Source organism: Ailuropoda melanoleuca, chromosome 5, assembly GCF_002007445.2.
Source record: "Ailuropoda melanoleuca isolate Jingjing chromosome 5, ASM200744v2, whole genome shotgun sequence".
Lineage (NCBI taxonomy): Eukaryota > Metazoa > Chordata > Mammalia > Carnivora > Ursidae > Ailuropoda > Ailuropoda melanoleuca.
The window spans coordinates 12162785-12178316 of record NC_048222.1 but is presented as its reverse complement, the minus strand read 5'-3'; the positions used below and the strand labels follow the sequence as shown (position 1 = coordinate 12178316).

The window sequence follows — 15532 nt, the reverse complement described above, 5'->3', positions numbered from 1 at the left end:
AAAAGAAAAGAAAGAATAATCTTCAACCACAACCCCCACCATCCCCTCAGCTGAAACTCTCGCTCCATCAAAACACCATTATAACATCATTTTAGGTATAAGGTGATAAATGAAAGCTTTTTTGCCCACTTTTGTTGTTCTTGTTGAGTTTTTTACCTAAAAGAACTGCCCCCAACATAAGAAACAGGTCGGGTAGAGACGTTCACCTAGGTTGTAGGCCTTGAAAAAGTATTCGGGAGCCCTAAAGATATGGCCCTGACTTAGTGTGGGGGACAGATCATTACAGGAGACGACACACCGTGACCTTCACGCTCAAAGAGGGGTCCAAGGCTACTATCTGGGCCAAATCTGTTTTCTGGATAAATCTGCTCCAATCTCCTGTAACAACTGATTTCCACTCACCTTAATGGTATGCCCCAGTGCCTCCCGACTAGTGCACCCCGCCCCATCCCCCTCTTCCACTCGGGGTCCCCTGGAGGCTAGAAGAGTCCATTTGTAAGTGAAATGGCACTTGGGAAAAGCTTTTGGTTTCATATGGGGAAAACCTCATCATGCATTTCTGTCTCTTGATTGGTGCTCACGAAGGCAGCCTGGAATGCTTTCCCCAATTTGTAGCTGACCTTCTAAAATGGATCTCTCTTCTTGATCTGATTTGGCCACCCCCATCCCGCCTGCCCCGTGCATTAGCTCTGCTTAAACCTTTCAGCACACTTGTTAACTTGAGTGACATTGAAAAAAATCGCCACCCGTTAACACACGGAGTCATGCAATCCCCGGGATGTGTATCATTCATTTAATTGGGATGGCTTGGTTGCCTCCCAGATGTTCCCTTTCAGCAGATACCATTGTGTTTTAAAACTTTGGATAATTATAGCTCTGTAAAGCTAGAGTACAAGATCTGTTGGCTCCAGCCAGCTCCAGGCTCCTTATGTAATAGCTTCATTGTTTGGTAATCGCCCTATTCACAGAGCGAAGGGATCCGTGTCAGCCAAGACATCTATTCAAAGCACTTCCCCTGCGCTGCATAAACAGTAGCGGAAGCCGTCTACCAAGAGAACCAAAACACTCACGAGAGACTTGGCCCCAAGTATGACCAGAGCTGCTTTTCCCTTCTTGCACAGAGCTGTGCTGCAGAAATGTCTTCACCTTTTCTTTAGCGACACATACGCCTCCAGGCAGAGGCTTTCCCATGGCGGGTGAAAGCCCTGCTAATTGTGGGGAGCCCCGAACGGGTGGGGTGTGTCCATGTGGGTGGTGCAGCTGGGAATGCCCTGCGGCCCAGAAATCAGATGGAAGGGCTGGGAGCAGGGTGGGGGGGGTCCGCACAGGCTGCAGAACACCGGGGGTGGGGTGGGGGTCCGCACAGGCTATCCCCGAGGAAGAGAAAAAGGAGCGAGAACTGTCCCTAAGCTGTTTCTTGGAAAAATTCAAAATGACCTCTGGGAAAGTGGGGGAGTCACCAGGGACGGTGCAGTGCAGAAAGAGGCAGAAAGTTCTTCGATTCTGTGGGAGGTCTTCACCAGGGCGTCTATACCCTGAGGGATGCCAGTGAATGTCCAGCCCAGTTTCCTTGGCTCATCTTTCACACCTGCTGATGCAGGAAGAAATGCACCCCAAAAAGCCCTCCCTTCCGTGCTGGTGTTTCTGAGATTGCCTGGGAAGTCTTCTTGGAGGGTAATGAACCTGAGCCACACGTAGCTGGCTTCCTCTAAAATCCACGGTGGACCTAAGAGCCCGGTGCTGCCCTCAGCCAGCCGCTCCTCCCTCCCCCGCGCGCCCCCACCAACCTTGATGCCACTTTCCTACCTTCTCGGCTGTCCTCTGAGTTCTGATCCTGCAAGCCAGGGTCCTGGGAGGGGGCAGAGGACAGTGAGAGAAAAAACAGGGAGGTTTTAAAAGTAGTGATACAGGCCCCCATCTAAGGCTAATTCTATGCGGTGTTGAAATCCTATAACCCACCCTCCAGTATGGACAGGCTCATGACTGATTACTAGAAACATTTCTTTCTATCTATCTATCTATCTATCTATCTATCTATCTATCTATCTCTCTATCTATCTATCATCTATCCATCTATGTAGGTATATACACACATATATACACAAATGTAATTTACATATTATACATTTGATATATACGTATGTATATGTGTGCATATATATACATATATACAATATGTATATATTATATATATAAAAGGCATTAAAGGCATCATGGTTTGGGCATAAAGATTACTTTAAAATGAAAATATTTGAAATCTTATCTGAACTTCCCTTATCTGACTACACCAGAGCCTTTCGAAAAATACAGCTGCCACTCCCCCGCCCCCTTCCCTCCAAGGGGGTTTCCAGTGAATTCCAGGAAGAAGACAGAGGGCCCATTCCCATTAGCATCAAGAAAAACCCTGCAGAACCTTCCATCCTTTCCTGTTGAAGCCCTAAGACCCCCACAACACACACACATACACATTTTTATTAAATTGGTGTATAAACCTTTACCTCTAAGTATTCAATTCAGTGAGTTACTCATTACTGAAAACTCCCACATGCACAAGTAAATAAACCTTGTCTTCTCTCCTGTTCCTCTGTCTATTGTCAGTTCCTTTGCAGGGCCTGGCCATTTAAACCCAAGTGGGTAGAGGAATAGTTTTCTCCCAGCTGTTTATATATACAAATGTATAGATACATACACACACATACATATGTATGTACACAAATTTATATATACAAATAAACAGTTTATGAACGTGTGTTTATACAACTTTATATGTGTATGTTTACATGTCTGCACACACACACACAGAGAGTTATATATTTTGATAACCAACAGTAGCTGCAGGCCCTCTGACAATACTGAGATCGGAAAATCCTCTGGCTACTGGTCCCACAATGCCCCTTTGTCACCCCACCTGACACGCACAGTGGCACACACACCCCATGAAGTGGGTCTCCTCCCGTGGGGGTCTGTTTCTGCAGGGCGGGCACCAGCTGTGGCCTGCGTGCCCTGCCAGGCACTCGGGGCTCCAACCACAGCTGAGGTCCTTGGCCCTCAGGACACCAGAGCCACTGAGCCTCCTATTGTGGACGGATGAAGTGTGTGTGTGTGTGTGTGTTGGGGGGGGTCCTCTCTCTCTTCTCTGTGTGATTTTCCGTTGGAGACTTTTTAAAAAAACATTCAGGCTTATCCTCTACTGTTTTATGAGGCTTTAATGGAACACGGTGGAGGCTTCTCTTTAAAACCCGCCTTCGTCCCCTGGGTTTATACCTGTGTGTGAAGTGGCCTGGCGAGGACCCACCAGCTCTGTCGGGGACACAGTCTGAGGTCCTCCGCGCTGTTTCCCCAACACTTAGACCCTGCCTGGCGCTTGGCCCAGCCCCACAGCCTCGGATCCATAATTCTAAACTCCAAAAGGCTTTGAAAACAGATTTTTATAACCGCTTTCGTGGCCAAATGGGAAGTGAAGTGATATAAAGCGCCATTTATCCCACTTAGTGTGAATATTCATATATTTTGCTGATACAGGACGGTGGAAACATTAACATCTTTGATTCACAGAGTGCCACTTCAAACCCCTTGGGATGTTACTTCGTATTTGCTGTATGTACCCTCTTTTCTTTTAAACCCTGCAGCACTGAATTCTGAAACCCGTCTGACCTCAGGGGCTTCGCATCTGTGCTCCTGGCTTAGGCATGTTTCAATAAGTAAGAGCTGAATGAAAGTCTGGAGGGCTCCTTCCTCCCACACCCAGGCTTTGTTATGGGTCCAGTTCTCAGCTCTTGGCTCCTTCCTCTGTGGGAGGGACCGCCCCCCAGGCTCATGCAAACAGGTTTCATTAGGTCTGCTCGGGTTCAATATGACCAGTGGGCAATGATCTACGGCTGGACCAAAGCTGGGCCCTGAGCGCATGTGGCAGTTTCATAAGGAAACAATCATCCTTAGCACCATAGTAAGAAAGAGACAAGTAGATACCATATTTTTAGATCTGAGCAGATATTCAGGTCTGGTCAGTTAGCAAGGAAAAAAAAAAAGAACAAAAACAGGCGTTTAATCTTGCTAGTGGTCACAAACACCTGAATGTGGACGTTGATTGACCCTCTAACCATACCAGATCCTCTTTGGATGGGTGTTCTAGAATCCTTTTTGTTACTTTAATCCTCCTCCTTTTTCCCTTCTCTGTTACCTGAGGTCTTGACCCTATTCTCGTGTCCCAAGTGGGCTTGTTGGATTCATCAAGGCTTTTTCAAGGTCCCCAATCTACTCTGTATTTGCATGTAGGATTTCTACACCTTCAAAAAGGCCCCCAAATCGATGAAGTCGGGGCCCCACGAAACAATAATGCTCTTCTGGGAGCTGATGGCCATTCCTGGCCCCAACTGGGCCACACTCTTGTGTTTCCCATTTTTCATGGTGGGACGTCTACACGGCAAACCTTCCTCATGTGAATCATGGCTTCTCGCTACATAACTTGAGTATTTCATGCTAACATACTCCTTCCCTTGCAGGAGTCAGAGGCCTGAGATAATAAGGGCCTTAAAGGGAAAGTCTGTGCATGGCTGAATTGGGCTTTTTTTTGCCTTCATTTGCAAAAGAGAAAGGTGATGCTTAAAAGGCTTGGTGAGTCATTTATCTAAGATCAGGTGGCTGGTCAGAGAGCCAGCCAGAATTCGAACCCAGGTCCTACACTCCCAAACCAGTGCCTCTTACACTGTTCCGTATTCCTAATTCATGAGAGGCATTCACTGGAAGCAATAAATTGGGTTTTGCTTTTTTTTTTTTTTTTTTTAAGCAATCTTCACACCCATTGTGGGGCTTGAACTTACAACCTGGAGATCAAGAGTTGCAAGCTCTATGGACTGAGCCAGCCAGGTGCCCCCTGGGTTTTACTTTTCAGGGCTAGTTAATGTAAGAAGCACCTGGGTCTTGTTGAGGAAACTGGACCTAATGTTGCCAGCATTTTCAACAAGGACCAAGATCACTTTTGAAGTTGCATTTTTTTTCTCCTTTCACTTTTTTTTTTTTTTACATGAACGGGTGTTTCGGTAGGAATGTGATCTCTGTATGTGGGATACTAATACACGTAAGTCATTTAATAATTTGGGGCTTCGTTTTTGGTTAAACTGGTGTTGAACCAATTTTTTAATCAGAGTGCAGCTGCCTCCTGCCCATGTTGATACTTTTGCTATAGAGGCAGGGTGGGGCAAGCCAGAGGGGTCAAAGTCATGGGGGCTGCGGGGCAGGACCACCTCATCACCCCTACCTGACATAGGAGCGTCCAACAAGGTGGGCTTCCAGATGATAATCCCGCGGGGAGAATAGCACAGACGTGACAAGAGATGGCACTATTCCTTTGCTAGGACTGCTGTGGCCAAGTACCACAAATGGGTGACTTAACAGAAATGTTTTGTCTCTGTGTTCTGGAGGTTAGAAGTCTGAAACCAATGCTTCGGCAGGGCCATGCTTCCTCTGATGGCTCCAGAGAAGAATCCGTCCCATGCCTATCTGCTAGCTTCTGGTAGTTCCCTGGCTCATGGCAGCATGCCCCAATCTTCTCAAGGTCCTCCCCTATGTGTGTCTGTCCAAATGAGCCCTTTTTATAAGAACTGAAGTCATATTGGGTTAGGGGACTGATTTATTCCAGTACGGATTCATCTCAACTCATTGTATCTGCAAAGACCTTATTTCCAAATAGTCACGTTCTGAGGCTGGGGCTTCAAAACAGAAATTTGGTGGGGGGGACACATTTCAACCCATAACAGTCCATCCTCTTGCCCCTCCCCCCAAATTAATGTCTTTCTCACATGCAAAATACATTCACCCCATCCCAGCAGCCCCCAAAGTCTTAAGCTATTCCAGCAGCAACTCTAAGTCCTAGAACTCATCTAAATAAGCTAAGGGTGAGACTCAGAGTATGATTCGCTCTGGGGCAAAATTGTTTTCCATGTGTGAACCTGTAAAAGCAGACAAGTTGTCTGCTTCCAAAATACAAGGGTGGAGCAGGCCAAGGCTAGACATTCCCATTCCAAAAGCAAAAAACTGGAAGGAAAAAACAACAAAAAGGTGTCATGGGTCCCAAGGAAGTTTAACACCTAGCAGAGTAAGTTCCATTAGATTTTAAACCTTGAGAATAATCCATTTTGGCTCCAAGCTCTGTCCCCTGAGCCCGTCCGCTTGATGGAGAACAATCTCCTTCACTTGGAGTCTACTGATTTAAATGGCAATCTAGTCTAAAAGATACCTCCACAGTGATGTCTGGACTGGTATTGGACCAAAAACCAGGGCACCATAGCCTAACCAAGTTGACAAATAACATTAGCCGTTGCAGATTATTTTTGAGTGAATACTATAATGTGTCCAAGAAAGGGAAAGCCAAGAAATGGTAATAAGAAGAGAAAGTGGAGAAATCTTGGCTTTTTGTCCTGAGCAATGTACCAGTGGGGCAGGACTCCAAGGGGTCATCAATTAAACATCGTGTAAAGAGTAGTTTTAATCTGTCCCAGTGGTTTGGACCAGGGGAATGGACAGAAAGAACACCGTGTTTTCAGCCATCATGAAGCAAGGGAATTTGCCCTGGCATAAAGGGTGGGAAAGGGGGTGACTAGAAAGTCAGCGTGGGGTGGTATAAGGTGGGGCACTAAGGAGAACTGGCTAAGGGGCTGGGTACGCTGGCAGCCATTCATATGTGGGGCCCTAACCTCCACTCTGATGTTGGAACCTTTGGGAGATAGTTAGGTTTAGATGAGGCTGTGTGATTGGGATTAGTGCGTCTGTAGGAAGAGGAAGAGACGGCAAATCTTCCTCTCTCCCCGCTGTGAGCAAGAAGGCAGCCTGGAACTGGATCTCACCAAGAGACGAATCTGCCAGCCCCTTCACATTGAACTTCCAGCCTCCAGAACTCTAAGACATAAACACCTGTTGTTTAAGCCCCCTAGCCTGTGGTCTTGTGTTCTAGCAGCCCTAGCAAAGTATGACACAGAGGAAGCCACTGGCAGCCTCCTGAGCATGTCTCACCGGGACAATATTCTATGGTATTGTATTGGCCTGCTTCTCTCTGTCCCTACAAGTCTTCAGGTTCCACAAGCTGGACTTTTGAGAGGACGCCTCCTCTTCTACAACCAGCATGAGACCCGGAGCCGAGCAGGTGCTCGAGCGAGAGTTGTTGAACAAAAAGGTCACTGGACTGCACCCAGCTTCCTCAAGCTCAGCGGCGACAACAAAATAGCACAGTTGGGGGTGGGGGGGGAGCAACTTAGATCGTGGGGTACAGTGACCCCTATCTCGAAGCTGCGTTCATCAAGCAAGCACGCCTTCCTTCCCTAGATTGTGCTGTTGTTTGACTCAGCTCCGGGAAGGCAGACAGCTGACAAGAGGGCGGTGTTGAGACACCCCCAGCCACCCCTTGGCGGCTACAAGAGCCTGGTGGTTGTCTGAGCCAATGCTAAGAGAAAGGACTTTTAAGGGGACTAGCCTGCAAATGCCTTTCTGTTCTCAGTCTGTAACCAGAGATCTCAATCTCTACGCAAAGTAGATGTTTGCCTCTAGACATTCTTTATTCTAAAGGGCATGGAGGGGGAAGGAGGGAAGGAGCACCTTTTGAGGAGGAGAGAGAAGGTAAGTAAGACGTTATGCTCCTAAAGAGAAATGCCTTCCTACTGGGTGCGGGGAGCAGCGAGTCACCCATGTAAATCCTCCCTGGAACCTTCTGGGTGTCCGTCTGTCTGGGGCCCATCTTGTTTCTGCGCAGGAGAGAGGGAGCTGAAGCGGGCAGCTGGGGTTTATGATGATATCTTCATGTCAGCCTGTTCGGCACCCACACATTACCCCAAACATATGACATGTGATAGCTCATTCCCTTGGATTGCTAACTTGCGATCTCCGTCGCTCAGGGGCCCCCTTCCTTTGAATGAGGCTTGAGAGAGAACCAGAAGGCGATCTGCGCCTCTAGCTTCCCACTGAGGACGAGGCAGCTCCAAACTGGGATTACTGATTTCCATTTCAAAACTGTGTTCAATTTAGTTGATTTAAAGGACTTGACTTTCCTCTGTGAAATGACTGTGGCATGTGAGCTCAGCCAGTCGCTTTCTGAAAGGCATCAACACGCTCTCTGCAGGGACCCAGGGAGCTCCGCCACCCACTGTTTATCTAAAAACAGCGTTTTATTATTGTCGCTCAATTAGTCCAGACAGCGGACACAAATGACTTTCGACAGCAACATCCCAACACTGCATGTCACTCATAAAACGCCAAAGACTGTTCTAATAGCTGGCTAATAAAATCAAAATGTGCCTGTATTGATTCCGCGATTATTCAAATCCTCACCCTTTCCTCGGAAATCTCTTCTTAATCTAATTACGTACAATTGTTTCACTTACGTAAAAGAACATTAACCCCAGCAATCCACAATTCTGTTCTCAATTTATGAGCAAGCAAACCAAGTTTCTTCCGAATGTAAACTTTGGAAAGGAGTTGATTTTCTATAAGCAAGCTAACATATTTGTTCCCCTCAAGGTCGAAATATTATTGCCTGTAGGGTTTTTTCCGACAAACTTTTTTTCCCTAAAAATTGCGATCTGTCATTTCGCAGACACTCACGAAAAGCCACTCCTAATCACTTGCAGAAGATAAGTTTCTCCCTGTTTATACTAACCACTGTGAAAATGCTATTATACGCAACTGTTTCATCTGTTTTGCAAACATATGCTTTCACGCACACACACACACACACACACACGCTCAGCTCACCGCAGAGAGAGTTGTCCTTTGCAAAGGACAGAAACGAGATGCAGTGAGCCTCCCAGCATTTCCCATTTTTCAAATCCACCTTGGAAGCCTGGGTGACTGATACTCAGAAATCACAGGCGAGCACCACACTCTTGAGTGGAAAGATGCCTATTCTCTGATTCATGCCTCTGATTTACACCTGGAGAAGTTGGGGGCCCAAGAGGTGGAGATTTAAGGTAAGTGAGCAAGCAAAGGAGTGGAGCCCAGGTGTTCCAGTCACACGCCCGGACTGCTGTGTGATTGCAGCAGAGAATCCGAGAATTTGGGTGGTAAGGACCCCTCCTCTTTGTGGGGCCCATGATGGTCTGCTGTATTTCAGGTATTCTTGCTTAGCTGTATAAAAGCCCATTTCCCCAAGACAATCCGCCCCCCCCACACACACATGCATGCACACCCACTTGGGTCATATAACATTTCTAAAGTTTTCACTTGAGTTTAAGGTTGGAAAACATCCAGGCCAAACATGAAATCTCAATTCTGACACTCTCTTCCCTTAGGGCTGCTGCCAAGCGCCCTCTGGTTTCAGTCCTAGATGAGGAACCAACATGACCTCATGGCTGGAAACTCCATCCTTGGGCAGGCCTGGTCTCGCCCGCTCTCTGCTCTCTCCTCCGGCGAGAAGGAGAGGGTGATGTTGGCATGGCGAGAAGAATTCCTCTTTTACCCGTGGGCAGAGAAATGACCCTGTCTGGGGCTGAAGGCTAAAGAAGGAACCTCCCCAACATGTCTAAAGGCGGAGACCGGAGGCTGAGAATGACGGAGTTGGGGGCTCAGAGCTCTGCCCGCCTGAGCATAACTTCTTGTTTGTTTGGTTGGACTGAGCGTCCGCTGTTTCTTCAGAAGAATTGGAAGCATTAGGTCATTGCCAAAGCAGCGCTTGGGTGTCAAGCCATCTTAACTTGGGTGCCCAGCAAAATGCCTCTGCCGCTTGACTGGCTCTGAGCCACGTGACTTTGGGTGCATGTCTTCCTGCCCTCAGTCCCTGTGTCTTTATCCTGCACATTTTCCTAATCATTCCTTTCCTTGCCTCCCTGAGGGTGTGCACCACTCTTTGAAAAGCACACAACGTCCTCCCGATGCAAATCCTTATTTGCCCCGATCTCTTCCTTTCATGGAATGATGACAAGTTCTAAGGAGACGTAAGAGACGTCTGATGTCTGATCAGTGAGTTAGAAAGACTACCTGGGCAGGAACACCCAGCATTAGTTGATTAGACATATGCTACTGCTCACGGGTCATCTGCTGTGCGTACGCCTTTAAGAGAAAATACATTTTTCATCAGGCCACATTCTCTCGGAGTGCTGTCAGTTGGTCAGTTTCTTTCCCACCTCCGCCTGCCCACATGGGGGGGAATACCGTCTCCATCACTCAACGAGCTGCCCGGCGGAGGGATGGGCTTCCTTGGTTTCCGCCGGCTAATGTTGCAACGGCATTGCGCGCTCTGGCTGCTGGAACTTTCCTCAGGAAGCCACATGAGTGACCCTCAAACTGCGAGGGCTTTCTGGTGGTATTCACCCTGAAGTTTTAAGCCCTTACCCGTCTCCTTGGCTCTGGTCTCTCTTGCCTCCCGAAACCACAAAGCAGTTAGAGATCCTAATCTCTCAACACAAAGCCACTCAGCACGGACGATCAGATGTCACCTGAGGTCACAGCGGCCCGCCTGCGGTGGAAAGTTCCAACCCGGGTTGCAGCTGCTTTTACGTTCGCCAGTTGACTCGCAGAGAGAGCCCCGAAACCCAACAGGAAGGTGGTTTTCTGAGGCATGTTAAAAATATATTTATGTTTGTTTATATATGAGTGATTATTTTTAGCTCGAGGAAGAGGCTTGACAAGGATCGAGAGGCTCCACGGTGGCCTGGCGTAACCAGCAGGATTTGCACCTGCACAAAATCAGTCGTTGGGTGCTCTGCTTCTGGGCTGTTGCCTCATATTTTTCTCCCTGCCGGTCTCCCAGTGCTTCAGGAAGAGGGGAAACTGGTCCCAGACCAGGCTTTCCATCTTATTTCTCTGTTCCCCTCCAGGCTGGCCGGGCACCGCTAAGCATGGCTCACTCAAGAGGCCAACAGCTGAGCTTCAGGCTGCAAGAAGCACTTTCTTGCTTCTGCGGGACAAGAGCCATGCCTTCAGAGCTCTGCCCGCGGTGTTGTGCTCGGTCGTTATAAAGACTAGGAGCTCCAGTCACTCCTTTGAGTCACAGGAGCAAGCTGGCTGAACATCTGTAATCCGGATGGTTCCTACATTGTGGTAGGAACTCCAGATTGAGGGATGCCCAAGGTTTTTAGCAAGATGTGCTGATCCTTCGGTATCTGGCCTTATGCCCTCCTTTCAGATGTGGCACATAGAAGAGAACATAGAGCTGTATATGGTTGTCCCCCAGCTAATGCAACAGCCCTCCCCCAGCCACCGCCATGCCTCCGTGCAGTCAAGGGGGAGGAGGGGAGCATGAGAACCAGAACAAGTTCAGGGAAGATGAAGGGCATAACCCCAGAGGACCAGTGGTTGACAGTAATTCTGGGATCAGTGACAGCGTCTGTGGCACTCAAGGATCAACAGTGACCATCTAGATCCTTCTTTACCTGTGCCGCCATGGATTGCTTCAGTAGAGCTGCTCTTATGGATAATGGTACCTGCTCTGGGTAACCCTGACCTCAAGGGATGACCTGTCGGCCTAGGGCTTTCGAGTCCAGGTGAGGGACAGCAATGTAGTCAGCACTCTGTCCGTGCTCCTGGGGAGCCCTTGATCATTTTCATGCACAGCCTGTTCAGGTGTGTCAAGCAGCACCTGCGTCTCTGCTGGAAGGTTACCCTCAGGGTCCTGAAGCTACCTTGCCTGCTTATAGAAGAAGCAATGATGAGAACTTGCAACTTTCCAGGGATGTCATCCCTTAACTAGTGAATGACAGATGGGAGGGGGTGTTAATGCTTCAGCTTCCCTGGCCTCTGATCAGGACCACAGCGCGGGCCACAGGAACACCCTGGAGAGAGCATCAGTCACCCCTCACCACTTCCCTCCCTGGGGCTTTCCATGATGTTGCACCTTTACCCGACATCCTTCCTTTCTTTGGTCATTTCTCAAACCGCCTGCTGGTTTTTCCTGGGAACATTCCTTGACTGTCTCCCTCTGTGTCTGCTTCTGGGAAATCTAGCCTAAGACACGAAGGAAGGCACAAGAGGCAATGTTGGCTCTGAGACCCCAGCTCAACCACACAGCTTCCCCTCAGCTCAGATGGTTTCTTGTCCTCTTAAAGGTTGGCCTTCCTAGGCTGTCTCATTAAGACGCTTGGAGTGAAGGACTATCATCCTGTTGCACTAGCATAATGGGCCACTGTTTTCCCACTCCACAGAATCTTCTGGAAGATCTCAACTCAAAGTCAGCACCAGAGCCCCAGGGGAAATTCTGCTTCCTCAGTCTTAATTCAGAGAAACATGGGCCCTGGCCAAAGCTTCCAACCACACAGCCACCTTGTGTTTTCTCCTCCCTCCAATGCAGCAAGAAATCAAAGCCAATGGGGGCCTTATATGGCATTTGCCAACTCTGGAAAACTTTTCAAAAATACTTTTAGCTCCTTTCTTATTGTCTCCCTAGAGTCCAATAATTCCTGGAAGGAGAACTGTGGATTCATTGACACTTGGGAAGTCTAGCTGAAAATCAATCCTGTAGCTCAAGAAAGCTGTATAGAAAGCCCATGGCTTCCCTACTGGGAGCTGTCAGCTCTGTCTTCCCTCCCAACCCTGCGAGCCTTGGAATTAACTCTTCCCACTCCACGGAGCAGGCAGTGGACAACCAGGCACAGGGAGGGCAGCAAATGGTGCACATTAGAACTACAGTTCCTCCATCTTGTCCTTCCTGCCTTTCATAGAAACTCCAAGCATGCCTCATTTAGGAGAAGCATCAACATTTGTTTCAGCCTGACGTGCAAGCCAGGAAACTCCCTCCAGATCTCTAAGCAGACTTTGGGTTTGCAGTGATCACTGTGGCTCTGGGCCCAACCCTGAAAAAATTCTGAAGATACAAGCTTGGCCCAGAAGCCTACAGGCAAATACTCAGAAGTCCTATGGGTTATTCCATCTCAGTACATACTACTTATATCAGGACTTGTGGGGGGCACAAGAAACAGGAAGAAGGGCATCAAGAAAGCTCTCCAAGTCCCAGTCCTTATACTTGGTTTCAGCTGGCAAGGCCTGAGAGCCTCCTAATGGTGGACTGGGGCATGACTACCCATGCATAACTCTAGTCCTAGGGAGGCTGCGGCTTGGATCTGTCAAGGAAAGGAGAAGCTACAAGGGAAGGAGAGAGGTAGAGTGAGGGAGTGGAGGGCCTTGAACAGCAATAAAATTTGCCTTGTGTTTGTAGTAAATCATTGAGGTTGTGCCAGGTGTGCCCTTCAGGGCCTGGCCTCTCTGTTCAACCCACAGCTCTGAGGAAGGCCCAGGGAGTCACAGCCACAATCAGCAGAAGTGTTTATGGCAGGAATGCCCACAATAGCTAAACTATGGAAAGGGCCCAGATGCCCATTGACCGATGAATGAATAAAGAAGAGGTGGTATAGATTTATAATGGAATATTACTGAGCCATCAAAAAGAACGAAAGCTTGCCATTTGCAATAACATGTATGGAACGGGAGGGTATTATGCTAAGTGAAATAAGTCAGAGAAAGACAAATACCATACGATTTCCCTCATATGTAGAATTTAAGAAACAAAATAGATGAACATAAGGGAAGGAAAGGAAAAATAAAATAAGATAAAAACACGGGGGCAAACCATAAGAGACTCTTAACTCTAGGGAACAAACCGGGAGTTGCTGGAGGGAAGGTGGGCGGGTAGATGGGGTAACTGGGCGATGGGCATTAAGGAGGGCATGTGATATGATGAACACTGGGTGTTATATACAACTGATGAATCACTAAATTCTACCCCTGAGACTAATAATACACTATATGATAACTAAATTGAATTTAAATTTAAAAAGAAAAAATAAAGGAAGTGTTTGGGCTGGAGGAGAGATGGTCTTGAATTCCGACCTCAGCAAAACCCTTGAGGACACCACCAGCCCAGGTGTGGCAAACAAGTGTGTGGTTTTTTTTTTCTTTTTCCTTTCTTGCCAATCAGAGTGAGTGAATTCTAAGCTTGCTATGGTGTTTTAATTATTTTTTGATTAAAAAAAAAAAGGAAGGGAGTTAAAATTAAAGCCTGCTATATAAAAGCAAAGCAATTTCTGGAAGGTCATGAGCCGCTGCTGGCAAGTGTGTCTGGAGTTAGGAACAATGTACTCCCTGTTTAGGGCAGCGAACCAGCAAAGCAAATCCAGGCCAGAGAGGGTATCTTGGCCCAGCTCAGGGTTGGGTTTGGTTCTGGAGTCACAGAAGCCTCTCTGAAACCTATTGAAGGGGCGAGGCCACTGACAGTCCAGCACACGTTCCCCGGCTTGATGTCCCAGTGCTCCCATGTGGATTGCGGCTCCCAAGGAGAGGAAGGATGGATGGGGAAGAAGCTGACGGAGCTCTCATTTCCCTATCACCTAGCACAGTGCTTGGCATGCCATAGGTAATCAATGTGTGCTTGGCAATGTTATGGAAGCCGATCAAAGACGTCCTGCTCACTGAGGAGGTGAAAACAAGATCAAGGGGGATTCGCTACATGGAGAAAAACAGACAGGGACCTTGTTTATTTCTCTCTTTCAAACTAAAAAGTAGATACGCTATCAAGATTTGCGAGAAAGAGCATGAAAGGAGAGTTGCTTGAAGCAAGGGGCCCATGCTTTCTGCCCCCACTTTAGAAGCGAGAGACCAGGGGCTCCTGGGTGGCTCAGTTGGTTCAATGACTGCCTTTGGCTCAGGTCGTGATCTCAGCCGTGGATAGAGCCCCGTGTCGGTCTCCCTGCTCAGTGGGGAGTCTGCTTCTCCCTTTTCCTCTGCCCTTCCCCTCTCTCATGCTCTCTCTCTCTCTCTCTCAAATAAATAAATAAATAAATAATCTAAAAAAAGAGAAGAAGAAAAAGCAAGAAACCAGTTTGTTGCTGTGGGTAAGTACCTGGACCCTGAGGCCAGGCTGGGTCAATGTCCTCACTGCCATTTCATTGTTGTCTGACCTCAGGCAAGTTACTTAACTTCTCTGGGCTTTGACTTCTCATTTATAAATTGGTAATATTAACAGGACCTATCTCACAGGATTGTTGTGGCAATAAATGAGTTGACATAGAGACGTACATACAGCAGTGCCTGGTATATAGGAAGTTCTACTGAGGAATTACTACCATGGTTATTAATTTTGATTATCGTCTGGGTCAGCCATGGTGCTAGGAATTTTACATAGATTGTCTTAGGTCTCACATATACCATCTCTGTAAAATAAACACCATTGTATTGACTTTATAGCTGAGGAAACAGGATCTAAGAGACATTAAGTCATTTGTGCACGGTCAAACATCTAGTGGTTGTTGGACATTGTGTTTGAGCCGAGATCTGTCTGCTTCCAAAGCCTGTGCTTTTTCTGTTAAGCTACATTCAAGGTGACACCTTTGAAACGTCCTCTGCTTGCCATCCTGCCGGCATCCTCTCAACCACCGAAGCTTATGAAAACATGGCACTACAGTCAGCTTCCCCTGGACGCTGACAGAAGAGCAATTGTACATGTGCCAAAGAACGTTCTCAGCACCAATAATGGTTGTAGCTACTGTGGAATACTTAGAGGAACTAAATTTAGGAGTTCTTAATTACAGACCTCCTAAGAGTTCAAGGATTAGAAGCGGCA

The 15532-nt window shown here is 47.6% G+C and overlaps 1 long non-coding RNA gene across 1 annotated transcript in view; it reads right to left on the bottom strand.

The window, feature by feature from the left end:
* Positions 1-15532, bottom strand: part of LOC117802209 — a 34375-nt gene that overhangs the window by 2110 nt on the left and 16733 nt on the right. The window contains exon 2 of the long non-coding RNA XR_004625271.1: positions 1807-1849. This is a non-coding gene — a long non-coding RNA (uncharacterized LOC117802209). The remainder of the gene's footprint in view (positions 1-1806; positions 1850-15532) is intronic.